Source organism: Macaca fascicularis, chromosome 2 (genome assembly GCF_037993035.2).
Source record: "Macaca fascicularis isolate 582-1 chromosome 2, T2T-MFA8v1.1".
NCBI lineage: Eukaryota > Metazoa > Chordata > Mammalia > Primates > Cercopithecidae > Macaca > Macaca fascicularis.
Window position 1 is genome coordinate 154,961,799 of NC_088376.1, and position 6,410 is coordinate 154,968,208.

A 6,410-nucleotide genomic window follows, 5' to 3' on the forward strand; every position below is an offset into this window, starting at 1 on the left:
GTCTTTGCTCACCAGTAGTATGCCTGATCATAGTATCTCTTCTCACCAATGTGTTGATCGTCAATGTGTTTTGTCACTAATGTTCTAGGCCATCAATAAGTATGACCACCAATGTAATTGATCAGTGTTTTTTTCTAGTGATAGATCAATCACTCACATGTGATCTCCAGTATCTCTGATCACACTGTTTCTTATCACCAGTGTTTCTTTAACAATGTCCTTGATCAGTTGTTTCTGATCACCATTATTTCTAACCAGCGATGTGCCTGACAACCAATGTCCCTGATCATAGGATCCTCTCCCCATCAAATTTCCTATCAATGTAGTCACTAGTGTTTCTGGTTCCCAATACCCCTGAATGCTCAACACTGATCATCAAGATCTCTTATCACCAATGTCTCTGATGCCCAACATCAGTGATTGCTGAATCTTCTTCAAAGTCTCTGCTGACCAATGCCCCCATTTTCCAAAGTCCCTTATACCTCTGATCACTGACCTCCCTGATCATCAATATCCCTGGTCATCAGAATACCCAGTCACCAATGTCTCTGATCACCAAATTCTCTAATCATTGATGCCTCTGCTCACCAGTGCCCTTGATCCCTAATGGTCTGCATTTGGTTCTCTTCACCAAGATCTCTGGACCCCATGTCTCCAGTCATTGAATCTGGTCACTAATATCTCGTGTATCTTTGGCCACCAACGACATGGACACCCAATGCTTTCCCCGCTAATGCTCCCAGTTACTCACAGCTGAAGCCACCCATGGCCCTGATCAATGATTGATGACATATTTGATCAATGATAATTCTGGTTACCAAGACCCCTGAACACTGGCTCCTGATGGCCAGTGTGTTACACACCCCTCCCTGACCAGGTTGTGTTTGACAGACATCTTCTCTGGCTGACTCCACCATCCCTAATGACAAGTCACTCTGATTGTACATCCCTGGTCAGCCATGGCTTCTCTTCACCTTAGTTGTCATCATCTTTGACCAACAGGATCTTTATTCACCAGGGGCCCTGAGGACAGGTATTTCTGATTGCCACCATCCTTGTTTCTTGACAGCCCTGCTGTGCACCTGGTCCAGGAGATTTTCCTTTAATTTTTTCCAATACCAGGCTGCTGACACCTTCCTCGCTTAGAGCTGGGTGGGCCAAAGCACCGGAACGGTCAGCACCTTGTCCCAGCTGCTGCAGTCCATCAGGATAGACTCTGACCTCCAGACTCTGCCCTGGTGTGCCACCAGTACCCCCTCCTGTCTTTCCCTGTGAAGTTGGCACTGAGTACAGACAGGAGCCAGCCCGGGGTTTGGCAGGGTAGGCACGTGCTTCCTTCCTACCTGATGCAGAGTGGCCCTGGGCCCCCCTGGCCTCCACCCCCTACAACTCTAGGGCAGGAGGCCTCCTCTCTTCTTGCCAGCTGTTGCCACAGTGAGGGCAGGGTTGGTTCTCTCTCCTATGCCCCTAGATCGTGACAGCAGGATTGTGTGTTTCTGCGATGGGGTGTTCACGTGTGCACATCCTGTTGAACATCTCCTGTATGCCACGCACGGTTGTAGGCATGGGGCTACAGCAGGGAATAAAACAAACAAGAATCTGTCCTCAAGGAGCTTACATTCCAGGCATGAAGCATAAATAATAACTCTACTTGGCCTCTGGTGAACCATCCTACTTGCTTGGCCCAGAGTCCATCCAGAACCCAGAGCCAGCCCTGGACTCCAGAGTTTAGAGTTGAGAACCTGCAGCCTAGATCCCCAAACCAGGAACGATAGCTCTAGGCCCCAGAACTCAGGAACCAGAGCCCAGAACATACAGCCCAGAGCTTGGACCCTTCAACCCAGAATTGGCAGCTTGGGGCTGAGAGCTCAGAACTTACAAAGACCTCTAAGACCGGGACCCAGAGCCCAGACCTCAGAATTGAGTTCTCAGAACACAAAGCCCAGAACCTGGGGCCCCGAATGTGGAAACCCAAATCTACAACCTAGAGCTTGGAGCTCAGAACCCATAACTTGGCATTAAGGACATGCAGCCTTGGGCCTAGAATCTAGGTCCCAGAACCTAGAACCATATCCGAACCTAGAACTTGGCTCAGGACTTAAAGGCCAGAATCCAGACCCATAATCCAGAACAGCCATCAAAAGAGGCCTCCTTGTTTCTCTGTTGCGCCCCGGCTTATTTCCTTCCTTCTGTCAACCAGCATTTTGGAGCACACAGTGCCAGGCGCTCTCATGAGTGCTGGGAGGTGGCCAGCCGGCAGAAACAAGCGGAGAGGATCCCCTTGTCCCGTGACGTCAGCTGCAAGAGAGCAGGGGCTGTGTCTGGTCACTCTTGTGTCCCCGATGCCCCCAGTGGCTGGTGTTAGGCTCTCCTCAGTCATCTGTAGACTAGATCCATTCACTTTCCCATAAATGTTCATCAGCCTTGTTTGTTCTTGGTGTTGGGTGGGGGGAATAACACACACAGAGACTCTTGCTACTATGACAAGCTCTCTCCACTCACTACCAGGAAACTCTCAGAAAGCACGAGCTGTTTCTTTTTTCTTTCTTCCTTTTTGGAGACAGGGTCTCACTCTGTCACCCAGGCTGGAGCGCAGAGGTGCTATCGTAGCTCACTGCAGCCTCAAATTTCTGGGCTCAAGCCATCCTCCCACACACCTAAGACTTTAGGTATGTACCACCAGGCCCAGTTAATTTAAAAAAGAATTTTTTTTTTGGTAGAGACAGGATCTTGCTACATTGCCCCAGCTAGTCTCGAACTCCTGGGCTCAAGTGAACCGCCTGCCTTGGCCTCCTAAAGTGCTGGGATTACAGGCGTGAGCCACCGCATCTGAATTGCAGGGGCTGTTTCTCACAAGGAGGCAGCAGCCAGAGCTGGGGGAGGCTGGGGGGTGGTGTTGAGTAGAGATGGGGGTGAGAGCCTCAGATTCAAGTCCCAGCAAGTCACTTTAGAGCAAAGAACCAAGGCTCAGGGGCTACAGTTTACAGCTTCTCTTCCCTCCTTCATAAAACAATTCACTTCTTTTTTTTTTTTTTTTTTTTTTGAGACGGAGTCTCGCTGTGTCACCCAGGCTGGAGTGCAGTGGCGCGATCTCGGCTCACTGCAAGCTCCGCCTCCCGGGTTTACGCCATTCTCCTGCCTCAGCCTCCGAGTAGCTGGGACTACAGGCGCCCGCCACCACGCCCGGCTAGTTTTTTTTTGTATTTTTAGTAGAGACGGGGTTTCACCATGTTAGCCAGGATGGTCTCGATCTCCTGACTTCGTGATCCACCCACCTCGGCCTCCCAAAGTACTGGGATTACAGGCTTGAGCCACCGCGCCCGGCCTAACAATTCACTTCTAACAGTGACTCCTGCCTCCTCGAGTCACTGTGTATGATAAACAGTTTGAATTTTGTGGCCACAAAGTGCCCAGGTATGGCCAGACACGCAGGCCAGGAGCTGCAAGTGACTGTCTTGAGTGGGTCAGGGTGGCCTTGATGATTCCCCAGGGCCTGGTGCCAGGGTGGCTGGGTGGGTTGGCCTTCTTCCCTCTGTTTGCACCCCGGTGGGGCTGGTGGGCCATGGACTTAGCTCGACTTGCCCGGCCCCTTCCTCCCTGCCTTGCACAGGGACACTTCCAGGCCTGGCTTTGATGCCCATTTGTAGGAAGAAACCAAGTGCCCTTTGTAACTCTTAGGGAGCAGTGCTGTTCTTCCCACAGCACCTCCTGCTCCCCTGGTGACCCAGTGCTAGGATGGGGAAGAGCCCTCAGGGCCACAGAAATGGACACTGCCCTTGGGGAATGCCTGCCATCTGTTTGACACAGGGACAGAATCACCTGAGCAGCGGGAAAGATGAGGGGCAGCAGGGGAGGAGGTGGGTAGATCCTAAATGAGTTATCATACAGGACGGTTCGATCAAAACTCTGCTGGGTTTTTTTAAAGGCAAAATGGCAAATGATTCCAAACTTTATCTGGAAAAACTAACAAGATCAGCAGAAGAAGTCAAAAATTAGGAAAAATAAACTGAGGGTGTGTGTGTGTGGGTGTGTGTGTGTGGGGGGGAAATGCTTTCTGATATTAAACAAGATTCTATTATCACGATCGTTCAAACCTTGTGGTTCCGCTATAAGAATAAACAGATCAATGGCACAGATTCAGTAAACCTGCAACAGACCCTATTGTTTACAAGATAATGGGTGATAAAGGAGGCATCCTGAATCAATGCAAAAGTGGAGGGTTACCCAATCCAGTGGTGTTGGAACAACTAGCTGGTTAGCATCTCACTTGGTGAATACTGACTGTTCTGTCCAGACAGCAGGCAAGTGTGTTTGGGCAGCGTGAGGCTTTACAAAGTTTGAATGAGTTGCAGATGATTTCAAATTAGGAGATTCACATAACACACTGTGGAAGGAAACAGGCAGAAGGATACACAAGAGGTCATCCTCAATAGCAATGTGAATCCACAGCCACCAGACATCCCGACAGGTGCTGAGTCTCACAAATGATCAGATCCATGCCCATTCCACATGGGGCACCACTTCCCTCTCTCAGCAGAAATGGAAGAGACTGGGCAGGTGTAGAGAAGCAGCCTGGAGATACCTGTATGGGCAGAAATGATCTAGGTTTTGCACACTCCCTGGCCCAGCAAGCCTCTTCCCGTACATCTCACAGAAACACTAGGATACGTGAAAATAAGCTGGAAAACAACATGTAAAGCAGACTCTGTTTTTGTTTTTAAAATATTTGTGTAGAGGTAGAAAAACACATGTACCTGGATGACGATAGTTGTGAGTTCTGAGAAGTGTGCTGCAGACCCAGGGTGTGGAGGCGGCACTTTTCCCTTTATAACTGTGGGCTGTTGTTTTGATACATTCTGAGTATATGCCACTTGTGTAATTTAAAACATAGTCATTCACAAAAACCTGTCTTCTCTGCCTTGTTCCTAGCTGGTCTCTCTCCCTGGGATGTTCTGTGCTTCAGATCAGCCTGGAGAATTTCTCTTCACGCTTCAAAACCCTGATCAAGGATCGTAGGGAAGCTTTATTTGAGTTCTTTCCCTGGGGCCCTTCAGGGCCTCCCTGGTCCCTAACCAAGGTTGCTCACGGTAAAGCCCCGTCTGAAGGACAGACCTGACTCCCCCTTGCTGTGCAGCTTTGAGCAAGTGGCTTGGGCTCTCTGAACCCCAGCTCCTCATCAGTCAAGACCACATTTTGCAGGGTTGTTGGAAGGATCATATGAGGAAGACGGAGGTTTCTTGGAGAGGCCACCCAGCGAGGAGACACTTCTAACGCCATTTTATTCGTCCAATCTAGGCTCATCCTGGGTAGCCCAATGGGCTTCAGACTGAGCCCCCAAGCCCACCTCCACTCTTAGAAGACCAGGGTGTTTGGGGACCCTGGGCAAACTGCCTGCGTTTTCTGTTCCTCCTTCTCCCACAGAACCAAAGGCTGCCAGGGCCGGCGGGAGTGCCAGTGGGGTGCCCTAGGCTATTTGTAGGTGTTCTCATGTCTTTCCCTATCCCACCCAACTCAGGGGGGTCCTCACAGATCGTCTGTCCAGTATCACTAGGGAAACTGAGGACTGGTGGGAGCAAGGATAGGGGGAGGGTCTCACGATCTCTCCCACTGGTATGCGGGTTGGAGTTGGGGAGCGGGCATCCCTGGAGAGGGGAGCGGCAGCTGCTCCCTCCCACAGCCCCATCTGTCCTCCTCGCCTGGCCCCAGCCTATACTGCCAGGCTCCCCAGGGGACCCTGGGAAAATACTGCCTCTGCTCCTTCTCCCTGGCCCCTCCCCTGCCAGGTCTGGCTGTTCCGATGTTCTGATGCTGTGAGGCCGGGATCCAGGTTTCCCGGGCTTTGAGGGGATGCTGGCATGGCCCCCCCCTTTCCTCGGAATCTAGGGATGAAGGGGACTTTCTACACACACACACACACACACACACCCACCCCACCAGCCCTGACACCAGCCCATCCTGCTTCCTCACCTTGGACGGCATGGCCTGTCCCCTCTCCATTGTGCCAGCCTCCTCCTGGGCCTCCCAGCCTCCAGACCCATGCCCTGCACTCTGTCTCTTCTTCCTAGAGGTGAGGCCACCACAGGGGCCTTTCTTAACCTCTTAATTATGAAATATTTCAGTTATCTAAAAATATAGCTAATAATATAAGCAATACCATGGTAGCCTTGGTATTGATTTTCTATGCTGCATCACAAACCGCCACACACCTAGCCCCTTGAAACCACACGTGTTTGGTATCCCACGGTTTCCATGGGTCAGGATCCCAGGCATAGCTCAGTCGCAGCCTCTGCCCAGGGCCTCGCCAGGCTGCAGTCCACCTGCCGACCAGGGCTGGCTTCTCATCAGAAGCTCAACTAGGAAGGGATCTGCAACCCAGCCCCTCCAGGTTACTGGCAGAGCTCATCTCCCTG